At 42.5% G+C, this 19,660-nt stretch overlaps 1 protein-coding gene across 3 annotated transcripts in view; it reads left to right on the forward strand.

The window, feature by feature from the left end:
- The first annotated feature begins 8,859 nt into the window (after window positions 1–8,859).
- CANX (calnexin) overlaps window positions 8,860–19,660 on the forward strand; it is a 34,948-nt gene continuing 24,147 nt past the window's right edge. The window contains exons 1-2 of one of the 3 annotated variants that reach the window (XM_086706356.1): window positions 8,860–9,036; window positions 14,914–15,046. The gene's annotated coding sequence lies outside the window, so the exon portion shown is untranslated. The remainder of the gene's footprint in view (window positions 9,037–14,913; window positions 15,047–19,660) is intronic. The other 2 variants (XM_086706354.1, XM_025924732.2) reach the window with 2 other exon arrangements.

Genomic DNA, 19,660 nt, shown 5'->3' on the forward strand with positions numbered 1-19,660 from the left:
ATGAGATACCACCTTACGCCTGTCAGAATGACTCACATTAACAACTCAGGCAACAATAGATGTTGGCTAGGATACGGAGAGAGAGGACCTCTTTTGTATTGCTGGTGGGAATGCAAACTGGTGCAGCCACTCTGGAAAACAGTATGGAGGTTTCTCAAAAAGTTAAAAATGGAACTACCCTACAACCCAGCAATTGTACTACTAGGTATTTATCCAAGGGATACAGGTATGCTGTTTCAAAGGGGCACATGCACCCCAATGTAACAGCACTATCAACAATAGCCAAAGTATGGAAAGAGCTCAAATGTCCATTGATGGATGAATGGATAAAGAAGATGTGGTATATATATGCAATGGAGTATTACTCAGCAATCAAAAAGAATGAAATCTTGCCATTTTCAACTATGTGGAGGGTATTATGCTAAGTGAAATTAGTCAGAGAAAGACAAATATCATATGACTACACTCATATGAGGACTTTAAGGCACAGAACAGATGAACACAAGGGAAGGAAAAATAATATAAAAACAGGGAAGGGGACAAAATATAGGAGACTTATATGGAGAACAAACAGAGGGTCACTGGAGGGTTGTGGGAGGAGGGATGGGCTAAATAGGGAACGGGCATTAAGGAATCTACTCCGGAAATCATTGTTGCACTATATGCTAACTTGGATGTAAATTTAAAAAATAAATTAAATAAAAAATTTAAATAAATTTAAAAAATAACTGGAGAAAAAAAAGAAATCTAAAAAACCAGTTAGGGTTCTGGAAATTGACCAAAAGCAAATAAGAAATTGAAAAGAATTTATCCATGAAAAGCCACTGAACTCTGGGTGAGAACAGTAAGAGTCTGTGGCACTCTGGCCTGGGGCTGCTCACATTCCCCCACACTTGTCAGCTCGGCAGCAGCCCATGACTGGTCAGGCTATGCCATCCAACAGCTTCACTGCCAGAGGGGGCTCACTGGATTTGGAACAAACCACAGCGAGACACTACGACACACCCACAAGAACGGCTATAATAAAAAAGACAGACAATAGCACATGTTGGCAGTGATGTGAAGAACTGAAGCCCTCCTACATGGGACTGTGAAAAAGAACAGCTACTTTGGAAAGCAATTTGGCAATTTCTTCAAAAGTTCAGTATACATTTACCACTTAAGCTAGCAGTTCTATGTAGTACCCAAGAGAAAAAGAAATGTGTGTATAAAAACTTATATACAAACATTCATGGCAGCATTACTCATTATAGCTCAAACCTGGAAGAAATCTAAATGCACATGAACTGTTCGACGGAGAGACAAAAGGTGGTATATCCATGCAATGGAATATTATTCACCAATGAAAAGGAATGAATTCCTGATACACGCTACTAGGCAAATGAACTGCAAAAACATTATGCTATGAGAAAGAAGTCAGATACAAAAAAACTACATGTTGTGTGATTCCACTTGTATGAAATATCTTGAAAAGGGAAATCAATAGAGGGAGAAAGCAGTTCAGTGGCTACCTGGGGTTGGCTGGGCAAACAGGCACAAGGGCAGTTTTTGGTGGCTGAGATATCCTAAAATTGGATTATGATAATGGTTTTATAATTCTATAAATTTACTAAAGATCATTTATTTACATTGGATAATCTTTATGGTGTGTGAATTATACTTCAATCAAGTTTAAAAAAATAATGTAAAGGTAGAATAAAGACATTTTTACTTTTTTCATTTATTATTTTCTATATGACTTAAAATTTTTTAACGTTTATTTATTTTTGAGAGACAGAGACAGAGCACGAGTGGGGGAGAGGCAGAGAAAGAGGGAGACACAGAATCCCAAGCAGGCTCCTGGCTCTGAGCTGTCAGGACAGAGCTTGACATGGGGCTCAAACTCATGAGCCGTGAGATCATGACCTGAGCCAAAGTCAGACACTCAACTGACTAAGCCACCCAGGTGCCCCTATAAGACATTTTTGATGTGCAAGATTTCAACAAAACTTTACCTCACAGTCTTTCTCAGGAGGCAACAGGAAGATGAAAGTACGAATTGTGGTAGTAACCCAAGAAAAAATGAAGATGGTAGGTTAGTAAGAGAACATTAAAACATACATCTGTACAAAGAGTCCATAGCCATTTAGACACTCTAGCCCCAAACTGGAAACAGCCCACGTGTCTGTTGCTTGGTGAGTGGATAAATGAACTGTGGCATGCTCATACAATGGAATACTACTCAACAATTAAAAGGAACAAAGTAGTGATAAATGTTAACTGTATACATGAAGATCTCAAGACAATCTGTTGAGTGAAAGAAGCCGGACACAAAACACTATATACCATATGATTCTATTTATATGAAGCTCTAGAAAAGACAAGTCTATAGTAACTGAAATCAAATCAGCTTTTGCCTGAAGCTGGTGTAGGGATGGACTGGGAATAGGTACACGGGAAAGGTAGTATAGTAAAAAATTAGTGCTTGTTCTGGATTCCTGGTGCAGAGCTCCTAAAACCCTTGGAGCTTCCTGAGTGATAGGAGTGTCTTTTGTTATTCATAATAACCCCTTAATAATCCTCATAACCACACCTGAGGTTATGCTAATATGGTGATTATTGGTGGACCCCTAGACAGCTTCAGGTTAGAGACTGGTTGCTAGAAGAACCAAACCAAGAGATTAGAGGGTGGGAATTTTCTTTTTATTTTTTTTTTTCAGTTTATTTGAGTACATGCGCATGTGAGAAAGTGCGTGCACGTGTGCATAAGTGGACGAGGGGCAGAGAGAGAGGGAGACAGATTATCCCAAGCAGGCTCTGCACCATCATTACAGAGCCTGATGTGGGGCTTGGTCCCATTAAACGTGAGATCATGATCTGAGCCAAAATCAAGAGTCAGACGCTTAACCAACTGAGCCACCCAGGGGCCCCAAGGGTTGGAATTTTCAACTCCACTCTGGACCTCTAGGAAGGGAAGAAGTCCTGGAGATCGAGTGCAGTCACCGATGGTCAATGATTTCAATAATCATGCCTGTGTTATGGGACCTCCATAAAAAACCTTAAGTAATGGTGTTCAGAGTGCTTGTGGCTAGGTTAACACATCCAAGGGCAGGGGGTTTGGCATGCCTAGAGGGAGCTTCCCCTAGAGAGAGCATGGAAACTCCACACACACCCTATCTCCCCATACTTTGTCTCCTGTATCTCCTCCATTTGGCTGTGCCTGAGTTGAATCCTTTTTACTAAACCAGTAGTAGTACTGGGGACACCTGGCTGGCTCAGCCGGAAGAGCAGGTAACTCTCGATCTCAGAATTGCGAGTTTGAGCCCCCATATTGGGTGTAGAGATTCCAAAAACAAAACAAAACAAACCAACTTAAAAAAATGCTGTCCTGAGTTCTGTGAATTGTTCTAGTGAATTATTGAACCTGAGCAAGGAGTGATCATGGGAACCCCTAAATTTGTTTTTTTTTTTAAATATATGAAATTTATTGTCAAATTGGTTTCCATACAACACCCAGTGCTCATCCCAAAAGGTGCCCTCCTCAATACCCATCACCCACCCTCCCCTCCCTCCCACCCCCCATCAACCCTCAGTTTGTTCTCAGTTTTTAACAGTCTCTTATGTTTTGGCTCTCTCCCACTCTAACCTCTTTTTTTTTTTTTTTTCCTTCCCTTCCCCCATGGGTTTCTGTTAAGTTTCTTAGGATCCACATAAAAGTGAAACCATATGGTATCTGTCTTTCTCTGTATGGCTTATTTCACTTAGCATCACACTCTCCAGTTCCATCCACGTTGCTACAAAAGGCCATATTTCATTCTTTCTCATTGCCACGTAGTATTCCATTGTGTATATAAACCACAATTTGTTTATCCATTCATCAGTTGATGGACATTTAGGCTCTTTCCATAATTTGGCTATTGTTGAGAGTGCTGCTATAAACATTGGGGTACAAGTGCCCCTATGCATCAGTACTCCTGTATCCCTTGGATAAATTCCTAGCAGTGCTATTGCTGGGTCATAGGGTAGGTCTATTTTCAATTTTCTGAGGAACCTCCACACTGCTTTCCAGAGCGGCTGCACCAATTTGCATTCCCACCAACAGTGCAAGAGGGTTCCCGTTTCTCCACATCCTCTCCAGCATCTATAGTCTCCTGATTTGTTCATTTTGGCCACTCTGACTGGCGTGAGGTGATATCTGAGTGTGGTTTTGATTTGTATTTCCCTGATGAGGAGCGACGCTGAACATCTTTTCATGTGCCTATTGGCCATCCGGATGTCTTCTTTAGAGAAGTGTCTTTTCATGTTTTCTGCCCATTTCTTCACTGGGTTATTTGTTTTTCGGGTATGAAGTTTGGTGAGCTCTTTATAGATTTTGGATACTAGCCCTTTGTCCGATATGTCATTTGCAAATATCTTTTCCCATTCCGTTGGTTGCCTTTTAGTTTTGTTGGTTGTTTCCTTTGCTGTGCAGAAGCTTTTTATCTTCATAAGGTCCCAGTAATTCACTTTTGCTTTTAATTCCCTTGCCTTTGGGGATGTGTCGAGGAAGAGATTGCTATGGCTGAGGTCAGAGAGGTCTTTTCCTGCTTTCTCCTCTAAGGTTTTGATGGGAACCCCTAAATTTGTAGCCAACCAGGCAGACATGTGGCAGTCTGGGCGCCCTATTTGCAGCTGGCATCTGAAATGGGGGCAGTCTTGTGGGACTGAACCCTTAAACCTGTGAAGTCTGACACTAACTCTGGGTAGTTGATGTCAGAATTGAATTGAATTGACTGAAGTGTTGTCAGAAAAAGACATCACAATTAGTGTCAGAAGAGGGCACCCCACATTTGGTTTAAGGGGAAAAGAAAAAGCTTCAGAGGAAACTTTTGGGGTAATGGAAATGTTCTAGATCTCCACTATGATAGTAGTTACATGGTTCTGTACATTTCTCAAAATCACGAAACTGTACAATAAAGTTGAATTTTAATTTTTTATTTAATTTCAATTTATTTATTTTGAGAGAGAGTGCATAAGCAGGGGAGAGGCGGCGGGGTTGGGGTGGGCAGAGACAGAATCCTAAGCGGGCTCCACACTGTCAGTGCAGAGCCTGATGCAGGGCTCGAACTCATGAAACTGTGAGATCATGACCTGAGCAGAAATTGAGAGTCAGAGGCTTAACCAACTGAGCCACTCAGGCACCCCAGTACTTTTTTTTCTTTTCATTTTTTTTAATGTTTATTTATTTGTGAAGGAGAGAGAGGGAGACACAGAATCCGAAGCAGGCTCTAGCCTCTGAGCTGTCAGCACAGAGCTCAATGTGGGGCTCGAACTCTCAAACTGCAAGATCATGACTACAGCTGAAGTCGGACTGAGCCACCCAGACACCCCACTTTTTTTTTAAAGTAAACTCTACGCCCAACGTGGGACTTGAACTCATGACTGCCAGATCAAGAGTGGCATGCACTATGGGCTTAGTCAGCCAGGCACTCTATTTATGTACTTTTTTTCCCTTCTCAATTTGACACTGCTAGATTAGTGTAGGTGCACAGAAATGATCATTACTAGCCTAACCAGCAAGACAGAACAGGATGGGAATGGAGAGTGCTCCTTCTGGCTATGTGCCCCCTTTCTCTTTCTGGCAAAGGAAGGTGGGGGTAAGCAAGGGTGAGGGCGGCTTCGCAGGTAAGGTGGAGAGGCAAGTTAAGTCATAAGAAGCACAGAAGGACAGAAGTTTTCAACAATTTTGCTTATGGTGCGTTTGAAACATATTTTTTATTTTTATTTTTAGCTGTTTTAAGTTTTAGAGAGAGACTGTGAGCTGGGTGGGGAGCAGAGGGAGAAGGAGAGAGAGAATCCTAAGCAGGTTCCACACTGTCAGTGCAGAGCCCCACTGGCGGCGCTCGATTTCAGGAACCATGAGATCATGACGTGAGCTGAAATAGAGTCGGACGCTTAACTGACTGAGCCACCCAAGCGCCTCATAAACATATATTTTATTTATTTTTATTTTTATTATTTTTAAAACTATTTTTTTTAATGCTTACTTTTGGGAGAGAGAGAGAGGACAGAGCATGCATGAGCAGGGGAGGGGCAGAGAGAGAGAGGGAAACACAGAATTCGAAGCAGGCTCTAGGCTCTGAGCTGTCAGCACAGAGCCCCACGCGGGGCTCGAACTCGCTAACTGCAAGATCATGACCTGGGCCGAAGTCCGATGCTCAACCAACTGAGCCACCCAGGCTCCCCAAACATATATTTTATTTTTAAAAATGAAACACAAAAGCAGACTTTTATGTGATTTTTTAAGAAGTTCTATACCCATTGTGGGGCTTGAACTCACAACCCTGAGATCAAGCGTCACATGCTGTACCGACTGAGCCAGCCAGGCACCCACATTTATATGATTCTTTTTTGAAAACTAATATACATATGTTATTTAAAAGCTTCCTTTTTGGGGCGCCTGGATGGCTTAGTCGGTTAAGCGTCTGACTTTGGCTCAGGTCATGATCTCGAGGTTGGTGAGTTCAAGCCCCATGAGTTCAAGCCCCACATTGGGGTCTGCTGATAGCTCGGATCCTGGAGCCTGGTTCAGATTCTGTGGCTCCCTCTCTGCTCCTCCCTGGCTTGGGCTCTGTCTCTGTCTCTCTCTGTGTCAAAAATAAATTAACATTAAAACAGTTAAAATAAAAATAAAAGCTTCCTTTTCACCTTTCATTTGTGGGACCATATATTGGCATATGAAGTACATGAGCCTTAAGTCAGAAAATGAATGGATCCACAAGTGTTATGGAAAGATCAACAAGGAGCAAATTACCCTGACAGATAACACTTGGATTGCTCCATCTCTTGGTAAATATGGCATCATCTGCTTGGCAGACTCTGATTCGGGTGATCTATATACTGTTGGAAAACACTTCAAAGAAGCAAACAATTCCTTGTGGCCCTTCAAATTATCTTCTTCATGAGTGGGATGAAGAGAAAGACCACCCACTTTGTAGAAGATGGAGATGTTGGCAACAGGGAGGACCAGACTGGCAAACTTAGTAGAAGGATGAACTGAGGTGTCTACAGTGATGATTTGTGTAATCTGGTCAGTTAATCAATAGTGACTGCTTTCAAATTGGAAAAAAAAAATCTCATTCCTCAGTGTTTTGCCCTTTGCTTCGTCCTTTGAAGAACATTAAGCTTTGGCAAAAAAAAAAAAAAAAAAAAAAATCCACATCAGGACTCTTAGCAGGATCTCCTGTCCCGCTCTGTCTTGGGCCCAGACAGGATCCTCAGGCTCAGCCAAGCTTGAATTCCCTCTTCTGAGGGCCTTTACAGTTCACCTCCAGTCACCCAAGCTCAGACTTTCAGCGTTAGCTTTGATTCTTCTCTTTCCCTAGCCTCCTGAGTCCACTGGGCCATTTTTCAGCATTAACATTAAATGCTTGGGGTGCCTGGGTGGCTCAGTGGGTTAAGCGTCTGAATCTTGATTTTCAGGTCCTGATGTCACAGCTCCTGAGCTCAAGCCCTGTGTCAGTCTCCTTGATGACAGTGTGGAGCCTGCTTGGGATTCTCTCTCTCTCTCTCTCTCTCTCTCTCTCTCAAGATAAATAAATAAACATTAAAACAAACAAACATTCAATGCTCGTGTTTCTACACACCCTGCCATTCCCTAATCCTGCTCTTAAATCAACTGCAAAAATTGGTTTCCCAAATGGCCTCATAGTCTTTCAGATCTCCCTGGAATCATACTAAATCTAAAATCCAGATCTAAAACCTAAACCATCTCCCTGCACACTCCTTTTTTGAAAAAAAATTTTAGTGTTTATTTATTTTTGAGAGAGAGACAGAGCACAAATTATAATTTATATTATAAAATTCTCTTACATAGATTTGGGGGGTGAAGAATTGGAGAATATTAAGTTTATGCAAACACCAAACTCTGACCCTTCTCTTCTCCTTAAAAGTGGCAAGAGGAAATAATGCTGGTTCTTGGGATAGGTGATACATCTACTGATTCCAATTTTTTTCCATCCTAAGATTCAGCCTTTGGGTATCCAAACAAATGGAAGTCAGAGACCAGGACCCAAAAAGGTCTAGGAAAGCCATTGGCCATTTCCATTTCTTCAACATATTAAAGTGGGTTATAAAAATTGTGGTGTGTCTGAAATCTTTCCATTGCACTATCCTTTTCTCTCAATCCTGCCGTCAGTCTCTGTGCCTTTATGTTTAATCTTATTTAAGGAAACATCACAAACTGAAAGTGGAAATAACCTTGGATTATAGTATACTGGACTGTGTGTTGGGTAAGGAGGCGGCCGCAGGCTGCTGCGCCCAGAGAGATGACTCTGCAGGAACGGTGGTGCCTGGTTACCCAGAGCTGTGCAGTCAACTTCAGGCCGGGCCAAAGAAGCCGGTGAGGGGTTCCATCTGATCCCCGCACATGCTGCCTCTGGGAACTGGCCCTTCCCAAAGGCTCAGCCGATCTCCCACTACTTCTGCCGGCTGTCATTTGCCCCCTAAGCAAAGTGAACGGGATGCCCATCCTGGGTTCTAGGTCCAGGCACCGGCGGAGAAGAAGCCAAAGATACGGGAATGAAACATCGGGCAACTGGCCCACTAAGGCACCAGGACAACCGGGCGCGGGAACGCGTGCCAGACCGGCCCCGCCCCAGGGTGCGCGCGCCCGTGGTTCCCTATTCCGCTGCTGTTCCTCCCCCTTCTCTCCTACCCAACCAACAGCCACTTCCTGCCTCACTCCTAGCCAATCCCCACACTCCACGAAGAATAGCCCTAGGGGGCGTATGGGAAGGTGCCTAGAGCGATGGCCTCACCGACCAACCGAACCCTGGAGCTTGCGCGGGGGGGCGGGACTTGGTGCCGTCCGTAGCTACTCAGGAGCGAGGGGCGGACGCAGGGCCGGGCTTTGCGCGGTGGGGCTCGCTCGCGCGGCAGCAGCGGTAGCCGAGGCCTCTTGGTTCTGCGGCACGTGACGGTCGGGCCGTCTCTGCCGCTGTCTCCACTGCAGCGCGGGGCCAGGTGTGCGGGCGGGTGGAGGCGCGGGCGCCGCCGGCGGTCCCCGTAAAACTCGAGGTGAGACAGCAGGCCTGCGCGTGTCCTCCGGCCTATGAGGACCCCGGGGGGCCCGGGTGCGCGGTGCGGCGCCGAAGGGCCGGGCGTGGCCGGGGCCGAGGGGGTCGGGCTGGGTTTCTAGGGCCCAGGCCTCGGCAGACGCGCTAGTCGTGAGGGACGAGGCCCTAACTGGGGCCGCTTGGTTTGGGGAGCCAGGCCGAGGCCGCGCTGCCGGGGTCGGGAGGCGTGGCAGGTGCACTGAAGCCTCCCTTGACCTCTGGGTAGCCAACTTCTTTCTATGGCTTTGCTTCTAGGGCTTTCTAAGGCCTTTCCTGGCTACCTGGGAAACCGCGGGGTGGGTTGGAATAGCCGGTAAAGGTCTGGGGTGGGATCAGGCCTAGTCGGTACTCCTAGCAGTGGGAAAATGTAGTACCAGAACGAGAGAGAATGTTTAGGATTAGCATTACAGGTTCAATACTGGAAAATAAAGCCGCAAAGCGAAGACTGAACCCTAGCACCCCGAAGACTATGGAGAATGTGCTAGAACACGCCGTGGTTGAAGAACTTCAGTCTTAACATACACACCTATTTGGGGGTGGGGAGTAATCTAGTCGGAAATTCACCGGACATTAAAAGCAGGAAAGCCCCTGCTTTTAATTAGGGTAGGTTGTATTATAGTGGAGGAAACTGAGACCCAGAGGTATGAAATGACTGGCCCAAGGTCATGCCATTAATTTTATGATCACGTTTGGGATTATAGTTGAGGGCAGGGCAGTTTTGGTGTAGTGCTTAAGGTTAAGGCCCTGGTTCAAGTCTTTTATGGACCATTTGCTGCTGTGTGAACTTGGGCAATTTACTTACCCTTTGTGCCCCAGTTCTCCCCCAAATAATGGGCATAATAGTACCTGATGGAGTCGTTAGAGTTAAATTGAGATGTGTGTAAAATAAGACAGAGAAGACACATTGATAACCCTATATTAACTGCCAGATAAATAATGATTGCAATAAATTATTATAGTCGGAATGCTGTTGGTCCACTATACTGACATCCTGCTGTTTGAATTGGTTAAGTCCTGTTTCCCAGTACCTGAAGTTACATTTTTAGCAATGGGGTGGGGGGGAGAACTGGATCTAGAGAGTTAACTGCAGGGTATGGCACAAGTGAATGGTGGTTGAGGGAAGTTAAACTGAGGACTAAGGTGAGCCAAGGTTAAGTCTCTTTACCTCTAATTTAGGAAATGGAACATTTTAATTTTTTAACGAGTAGAGTTTTTTGGGTTTTGTTGCTGGTTGTTTTTAAGGGAAGAATTGTATTGATTTTTGAAATCATTCTGTATCTTAGCTCTTCAGCATTAAAAAAAATTTTTTTGAGGGTCTTGAATAGAATCACTGCCATGTTGTACACTTGCTGTAATTGTACTTAGAGTGGACTTGGAACAGAGGTAAAGCACTGTGTGGGAGTTCTCCTTTGCACCAGCCAGGGTACATAAGCCAACAAGCCTAGTGACTGGATCATGAGAAGCCCAGAGTGAACTGTGTGTTGGAGTGAATGTGCCCCACAACAACAGATTTTCTGACCTATCTGAAAATGGGTGTTCTCATCCGTCTCCACGTAACTTATCTTAACAGGACAGACAGTTCAACTAACAGGTTATCTTCCAAGAACCATGAGAGGTAAACGTCTGGGCAGAGGCTGTTGGTGCCGTTTTGGCAATCGTGCTGTTGCATCCTTTAATTAGAGTTCACTTTGCCCTGCTAGATAGCCTAAGGGACAAAGTGACAGTTGGAAGCAGAATGCAGAGTCTTGAATTCGAGGCCCATCATGGTAACTAGCTTAGGTAACTAGCTTGGTTTCCACATCTTTAAAATGGAAATGGGAACTCTCCTGGATGCCACACCCCCAATTAGGGGGCTACGGGGAGGGACAAATGAGATGGGGAACCAGGAACTACTTTGAATAGTGTGCAAATTCAGCTCATAATGACTCTGAAGCAAAGTAAAAGTGCACTGAACATAGTTGTAACCTGTATAGTTTACTGTAGGACTTTGTCACGAAAGTGCTGGTTGGATGCTTTTTTAACTGCAACAGATGTACTTTTAAATTAAGCTTAACTGTGTGCTGTGAAAACTATTTGGAGAATTTTTTTTTTTTTAAAGAATTTAGAGAATCTTCAATGTGTTTTCAGTATTCACATGTTAAACATACTTGGTTTATAGCAAAAAGAAAGTGCTATGGAAAAATGGATTATAATGTTCCTGTCAATGAAAAACAAAATTTAAAACTGTAGACAAGGTACTCTCTATATATTTTTAAATGAATGGGATATATATATTTTAAAAATTTTTTTTAACGTTTATTTATTTTTGAGAGAGAGAGCGTGAGTGCACAAGCGGGGGAGGGGCAGAGAGAGAGGGAGACACAGAATCCCAAGCGGGCTCCAGGCTCTGAGCTGTCAGCACAGAGCCTGACACAGGGCTTGAACTCATGAACTGTGAGATGACCTGAGCTGAAGTCGGACACTTAACCAACTGAGCCACCTAGAGCCCCTGAATGAGATATATTTTTAAATAAAGACCACATTTTATGTGGTCCCCTCCCCCACCTTAGTGCTTTTGATTTTTGACTGGATGCATGTGTAATACAATCAGAAGGTATAAAAAGTACTAGTAAAATTGTTCATCTCTGCCTGCCTGGAATCGAGTTCCTTTTAACTGGTTCCTTTCCAATCTAAGATTTAAAATTTCTCATTTGCCTTAAAACACGGAGTTTTAGAACCATTGAAACTTAAATGATCTCACTGGGCAATACCTAGTACTAGTAGAAATCACTGCTGATGTCATGCGTACGTACTGTAAACTAGGCACTGTCATAAGCACTTTCTACGTGCATTTTGTTCATACAATGATCCTGAGAAGTATATGGTGGTGGTGCTCTCATTTAAGAGGTGAAGAAACTGGGGCCCCGAGGTTAGTAGTTGACTTAGTGTGCCAAGTTATTGGGTAGTCGAGGAGGGATTGTGACTTCTGAGTTCCCGCTCATAAACATTACTGTATATCTAACTGTGACTTAGGACAGTTTCTGTAACTTCTCTTAGCTTTATTTTTCTCACGTGTCAACTGAGGGTGATTGAACCTCCTGGGGTTCTTGTGAGGATTAAATTAGATAACCAAAGATACCTAAGACCTATACGACTTAAATTTTGAAAAGGGTGTATTAATAGATGAGTGGATAACCTACATGAAAGAAAGACTGCCTCCTTTCTTATTATACACTGCCTTTTTAAACTAAAGAAAAATATTTTTGAGAGAGAGAGTGAGAGAGAGCACGAGCAGGGAAGGGGCAGAGAGAGAGGGAGACACAGAATTTGAAGCAGGCTCCAGGCTCTGAGCTGTCAGGACAGAGCCCAACGTGGGGCTCAGACTCCTGAACCATGAGATCACGATCTGAGCTGAAGTCAGACGTTTAACTGACTGAGCCACCCAGGCGCCCCTATATGCTGCCTTTTTAAAAATCACTTTTTGGGGCGCCTGGGTGGCGCAGTCGGTTAAGCGTCCAACTTCAGCCAGGTCACGATCTCGCGGTCCGTGAGTTCGAGCCCCGCGTCAGGCTCGCGTCAGGCTCTGGGCTGATGGCTCAGAGCCTGGAGCCTGTTTCTGATTCTGTGTCTCCCTCTCTCTCTGCCCCTCCCCCGTTCATGCTCTGTCTCTCTCTGTCCCAAAAATAAATAAACGTTGAAAAAAAAATTTTTTTTAAATAAAAAAAAAAAATAAAAATCACTTTTTTTTCCCCCCCTAAACAACCAAGAATATTAGCCAGGTCATTTCTTCTGTTCATCTTTCTAATTTCTCATGGATTAAAGGAATTAGTTGAAATATCTTCTTTTAAAAGATGAGTCCACAGGGGTGCCTGGGTGGCTCAGTAGGTTAAAAGATGAGTCCCACAAAGAAAAGCCTAGGACCAAGTGGCTTTACTGGTTAGTTCTACCAAATACTTAAGGAAGAATTGACACCAGTCGTCCATAAACTCTTCCAAAAATAGAAGAGAGAACACTTCCCACTCATTCTGTGAGGCCAAACTACCCTAATACCAGCACCAACTGTCAGCACCAGCCTGACGTGGGGCTCTATATCTGTAGATCTATAGACACTATAGATCTTGACCTGATCCGAAATCCAAGAGTCAGATGTGTAACCTACTAAGCCACCCAAGAGCCCCAGTAGACCTCATCTTTTGTGAAAATAGATGCAAAAATCCTCAAAATGGTAGCAGATGGAATCCAGCAACGTTAAAAGGACACTACCCAATAACCAACTGGGATTTATTCCAGGAATGCAAGGTTGGTTCAACATACAGTAATGAATGTAACACACTACATTAATGAAGGACAAAAACTGCATCTCAGTAAACACAGAAAAAGCATTAGACAAAATGCAGCTCCCTTTCATGATAAAAATACTCAACAAACTGAGAATACAAAGAACTTCCTCAACTTGAATGAAGAGATAAGTAATCCCTTCCCAGGGATTTCTTCTGTTCTTCTTTTAATTTCTCATGGATTACAGGAATTAAGATTGACATTCCCTAACTTTTGAGAAACAAGATTCCCACAAATAAAAGCCTGGAACCAAGTGTCTTCATTGGTGAATTCTGTCAGAAACTTAGGAAAGAATTAACTTCACAAACTCTTCTGGAAAATAGGAGAGAATACTTCCTAACCCATTTAGTAAGGCCAGTATTCCTTAGTACTAAAACCAGACAAAAACTTCGCAAGAAAAGAAAACCATGTATGTGTGTGTATATGCATATATATATTTTGTATGTATATATATATATATATATATATATTTTAACATAAGTTCTATGCCCAACATAGGGCTTAAATTTATGAACCTGAGGTCAAGAGTCACATGCTCTACCAACTCAGCTAGGTGCCCCAGACCAATACTCTCTTTCCTAGGAAAAAAATAGACTTAAAAAGATAAAATATAAAAATGTAAATTTAATTAACTAAAAAATAATGTAAGTCTCCATTTGTTTTAAAGATTTTTTTTCTAAATAGGTCTTTATTGAGGATAAAAGTTCTATTATTACAGGGTAGAAATTAAAAAAAAAAATCTTTTTATGTAAGTTTGTTTTTGAGAGAGACAGAACACAAGGTGGGGAGGGACAGAGAGTAAGAGAGACATAGAATCCGAAGCAGGCTCCAGGCTCTGAGTTGGCAGCACAGAGCCCGACTTGGGGCTCAAACCCACGAACCACGGGATCATGACCTGAGCTGAAGTCAGATGCTCAACTGACTGAGCCACTCATGAGTCCCGAAATTTAATATTCCATTAGTGTTTACCCATTCCTAAAGTTGATCCAAGTGGTTGTCCGGATTTGCTAAAATTCAGTGCAGCATGTGTCTGTTTCTGTTAAATAGGATATTTTGTGCTCAATTGAAATTTCATGTACATTGTTGTGTATAGTTTGTTTTTTTTCCACAATGTGTGCTGGGAACAGAATTATAATTAACCAAAAATCAATTAACTTTTAGAGAATTCATGAAGAGAAGTGATTGATGACAGGGCAGGAAAAAAAATCACAGATAAACATGGACATTTCTATATACCAATGCGGGAAAATTGTATAGACACCATTGCAAGGAAGAGTTAAAGAAGAAATCCTACAGTGTACTTGGTGGAAAGCAGGTTTTTCTTGCTATGCAAAATTATTCAGCTTTGCTGAAAAACATTGGAGGAGTAAGCAAACATATTAGACCTATTGGTCTAGGATGAGAATTGAAGGTGTATTCACTCTGGTTGTACTAATTGTGTGTCAAAGAACAAACTATTTGCATATACCTATAAAGTATTGGATTCTGATAGACTTTGTATTATCTTTTTCTGTTTTCACAGCAAGCCTTTCAGCCAGTAGTACTATTACCCACATCTATAAAATAGGGAAAGAAGACTCCTGGAAGTTCAGTCAGCTGCAAGGCCACAGAGAGGAGCAGGAGAGTCTGGAGCCCAGGTTTCTCCGACTTGACAGGTTATACCACCACATACACTATATTGCCTTGGATGTCAGGAATTAATTTTCTGATTCGTCAGCTTAAAAATAGGGAATTTCCATCTCTAGAATTCAAGATGTGTTCACTCTTAAAAGTTAAAAAGAGTGGATTGAAGTATTAAAAGTGAGTAGATTAAGTGCTTTTAAAAGACTCCTGTCCCTGAGATTTTGAGAGCCGAGCTGTCAGCCCAGAGCCCGACACGGGGCTCAAACTCACGAACAGTGAGATCATGACCTCTGAGCCAAAGTCAGACGCTTAACTGAGCCTTCCAGGCTCCCCTGGCATTGTTTTTTATGGAAAGAAAATACTAGCATGAGTCTTAAGCAGTGCTAACAAGCTGTGTGCCTGCTTTGCAAGTTAGATAAATAAAAGTCTGTAATATTACGAGTTTATTTTGATATTGACCCCAAAACCCCCCAAAATTGATTAGTAGAACTAATACTACAGTATACTCACACACTCTGAAAACACAGGCAAGTATATATAATGACATTAAGGTCACTTTATAGAAAATTTTTATGTTTCTGGATTAAAAAATTTTTTTTAATCTTTATGTTTGAGAGAGAGAGAGAGTATGAGCAGGGGAGAGGCAGAGATAGAGAGGGAGACACAGAATCAGAAGCAGGCTCCAGGCTCCAAGCTGTCAGCACAGAGCCTGATGCAGGGCTCAAACCCACAAACCATGAGATCATGACCCGAAGTCGGCCGCTTAACCGACTGAGCCACCCAGGCGCCCCTTTTCTGGATTTGTTTTTAATTCCCTGGCTCCTTATGTTTCCAGACTTTATGGACAACCATATTATGTAGATTGAGTTCCTGAGGGTTAGAGACTACTGACTTCTTTTCATACTTGATATATAGTTAGCACTCACGGAGTTTAATGTCAGCAATAAATATTGCTTTAGGGTCTGACACAAGCCAGGTTTTCTAATGTGTATCAGATGTATTTTTTTCCTTTAACCCCTTTGTAATACAGAATTCCCAGTCTAAGCCTGTGGCTGCCAGAAAACAGCCTTTTTTTTACGTTTATTTATTTTTGAGAGCTAGAGACAGTGTGAGTGGGGGAGAGGCAGACAGAGTTGGAGACACAGAATCCAAAGCAGACTCCTGGCCCTTAGCTGTCAGTACAGAGCCCGATGTGGGGCTTGAACTCATGACCTACAAGATCATAACCTGAGCTGAAGTCAGACGCTTAACTGGCTGAGCCACCCAAGTGCCCCCAGAAAACAATCTTTGAACTTTGCCACCCAGCTTTTGTTATAAGCCCAATTGACTAATTATTTGAAGGATCTGCAGTTTGTTGATTTCTCTAGAACCTAGATGTTGTAGGTTTTACTTTTAGATCAAGCTTTGGTCTTGGTGTTGGCCCCATAGTATTGGTTTTATTGACTTGGTCTTTGCTTTCATTATCCTATGGCAGAGCCACACAAAACTCATATTTGTATGTAACCTAAAGGTATTTTTGAGACAGTTGTCCACTTCAGTAGACTCATAGATGTTAAAAGATTTTCATATTTGTGCTTTGGTTTTTTAATTGCTGGCTGTCCTGGAGGTCCATGCCTGTAGTGATTGTAGTTTGACCAAGATAGGAATTTAAGTGGACCCACTGTGAGGCTTCATGTAGCACTGAGTAACCTAGTTATGGGTTATACATTCATCCAGCATTTGCATCCTGGCTCAGAGGGGCTTTGCTGTAGAGTTTAAGGTAAGGCCTTGGAATGATAAAAATTATGAGAGAGAGGGAGAGAAGATGGTCCCTGAAAGAAAACCGGAAAATGAAGTGCTCTAAGAATATAATGGCTTAAAGTATGGGTGGGGAGGAATTTGCTGTTACGGCATGTGGGAATGTGAGAAGCCTTGTCCTCGAGCTAATGTATGTTAACCTGAATTGTGAAGTAGAAGAGAATTTTAGGAAACATGGTCAATGTTTCTTTACTAGAGAAAAATGTTTCTCGGTTTAAAGGTAAATTCTTAATTCACGTTTACTGCTGAGCCTTCCAAATACAGGGTCCACTTGCTCTGTGACTTTGGGGAAGTTGAGGAGAGGTGTGCTGTCTATTCTCTAAAAGTGTTATTGCTTTGCTCCTGAGCTGCTTGTTAGGTATTTCATATGGATAATCTTAGAAACAGAAAAACAAAGTGATAATAGAAGTGTGCACTCTGCTTAGGATTCTGTCAGCGTAAAGACAAATGAAGACCTAAAAAGAGAGAAAACACCCCTGAAATCCTCTTCTGAAATCCTCTTGGATGTTAAACTATGTGAAAAATCACTTCATGTCTTTAAGACGAAAGCATTTGTAGAATTACCAGGAAGGGCGCACTGCACTGGGAGGTAGGAACCTTGACTTCTGATCTAATTCTGCCAATAACTGATTTGTGGCAAGTCAATGTCTGGCCCTCAGTTTCTTCTCAAAAAGGGGAGTTAGACTAGATTCCTGTAGTACATTTCAGCCCTAGGAGGGAGATCAACCATTTGAGGCATAATAGTAGAATATCCTTTTATATATACATATGTGTATATATATGTGGTTGTGTATGTGTATGTATGTGTGTATACATACGTGTTTATATATATACACGTATGTATACACGTATATATACAAACTAATTTTTAGAACAACTTTAGATTTACAGAAAAATAATGAAAATAGTACAGAGAATTCCCAGATGACGCATATCTAGTTTTTTCTACTGTTAATAGAGTATATTTACTATAATTTACAATTAACAAACCGATATTAATACATAAATATTAACTAAAGTTCATCATTAATTCAGCTTTCCTTTGTTTTTATCCACTGTCCTTTTTCTGTTCCAGGATACATTACATTTACTCATGTTTCCTTAGGCTTTCCTTGGCTGTGATACTTCTTCAGACTTTCCTTATTTTTGATGACCCTGAGGTTTTTGAAGACTACCGTTAGGTTTTTTTGTAGAATGTCCTTCTATTGGGATTTTGTTTGTTGTTTTCCTCATGACTAGACTGGGGGTATTTGGGAGGAAAACCATTGAGGTTAAAGTCCTTTCTTTCATCATATTGTATCCAGTGTACATGCTACCAACCTGACCTATCACTGTTGATCACCTGGGTGAGACAGTGTTTGCCACGTTTCTCCAGTGGAAAGTTCCTCTCTCTTTCCCCCTTCCCATACTGTTCTCTTTAGGAGGACATCACTATGTGCAGCCCACACGTTAGGAGTGGGGAATTAGGCTCTCCTCCCCCATTTATTTATTTACCCATATATTTGTATCAGTATAGATCCATGGGCATCTATTTTATACTTTGGGGTATTATCCAGTACCACTTATTTTTTGCTCATACTGTTCCAGCTTTGGCCATTGGGCACTCTTTCCTGTGTTCTTTTGACATACCCTCCCATCATTATGGGTATTTTAGTTTTGTTTTCTTTTTTGAACATTTTTTTTTTTCTGGCACTGCAAGATGTCCCAGGTTTATCTTGTGTACTTCCTGCCCCAATCCTAGAGTTGGCCATTTCTCCAAGGGGTCCCCCTTTTTTTGGAAGTGGTTTTAAAAATCAAGATCTTGGTTGGCCCCTGGGTGGCTCAGTTGGTTAAATGTCTGACTCCTGATCTCAGTTCAGGTCTTGATCTCAGGGTCATGAGTTCAAGCCCTGTGTTGGGCTCCACACTGGACATGAAGCCTGCTTTAAGGGGCGCCTGGGTGGCTCAGTCGGTTAAGCGTCCGACTTCAGCCCGGGTCACGATCTCGCGGTCCGTGGGTTCGATCCCCGCGCTGGGCTCTGGGCTGATGGCTCAGAGCCTGGAGCCTGCTTCCGATTCTGTGTCTCCCTCTTTCTGTGCCCTTCCCCCGTTCATGCTCTGTCTCTCTCTGTCTCAAAAATAAATAAACGTTAAAAAAAAAAAAAAACAAGATCTAGGGGCGCCTGGGTGGCTCAGTCAGTTAAGCGTCCGACTTTGGCTCAGGTCATGATCTCGCGATTTGTGAGTTCGAGCCCTGCGTCGGGCTCTGTGCTGACAGCTTGGAGCCTGGAGCCTGCTTCGGATTCTGTGTCTCCTCTCTCTGCCCCTCCCCCACTTGTGCTGTCTCTCTCTCTCAAAAATAAATAAATGTAAAAACAAACAAAAAAACCCCCAACATCTTGGTATTAGGTGTATTTATTGTACCGGGGTATAGTTTCTTCTAGGTCCTCGCAAGTGTCACATCAAGGAAATGTGTGCATACTAATGGGTATATATGCACATATCTATAAATACTACTATGTGTAATCTTCTGTAAATTAAGCACAACATGAGTTTCTGCTGATGTCTCTGACTCTCTTCCATTACCATATAGAGTATTCTGGCTTTTTCTTGTCTGTAAATTCCCACACCCAGCAATGAAAAGTGGCTCCCACCATCCACCAGCCAAATACTCACTTGTTCAGTTCCAGTGTACACATATAGCAGTGTCAGAATTGTTAGCCAGTACACGCATAGGAAATAACTCACCAGCTAGAAAAATGTTTTCGTACAGTCAAGTTTACACACCCCACTTGTTTCTGAAGTTACATAGGTCAGCATTGTCTCCCTCCACCCCTTTCGATGAGGCTGTTTAATATATGCGTAACACA

The sequence above is a fragment of the Puma concolor genome, chromosome A1, assembly GCF_028749965.1.
Source record: "Puma concolor isolate L17-30 chromosome A1, mPumCon1.1.hap2, whole genome shotgun sequence".
Lineage (NCBI taxonomy): Eukaryota > Metazoa > Chordata > Mammalia > Carnivora > Felidae > Puma > Puma concolor.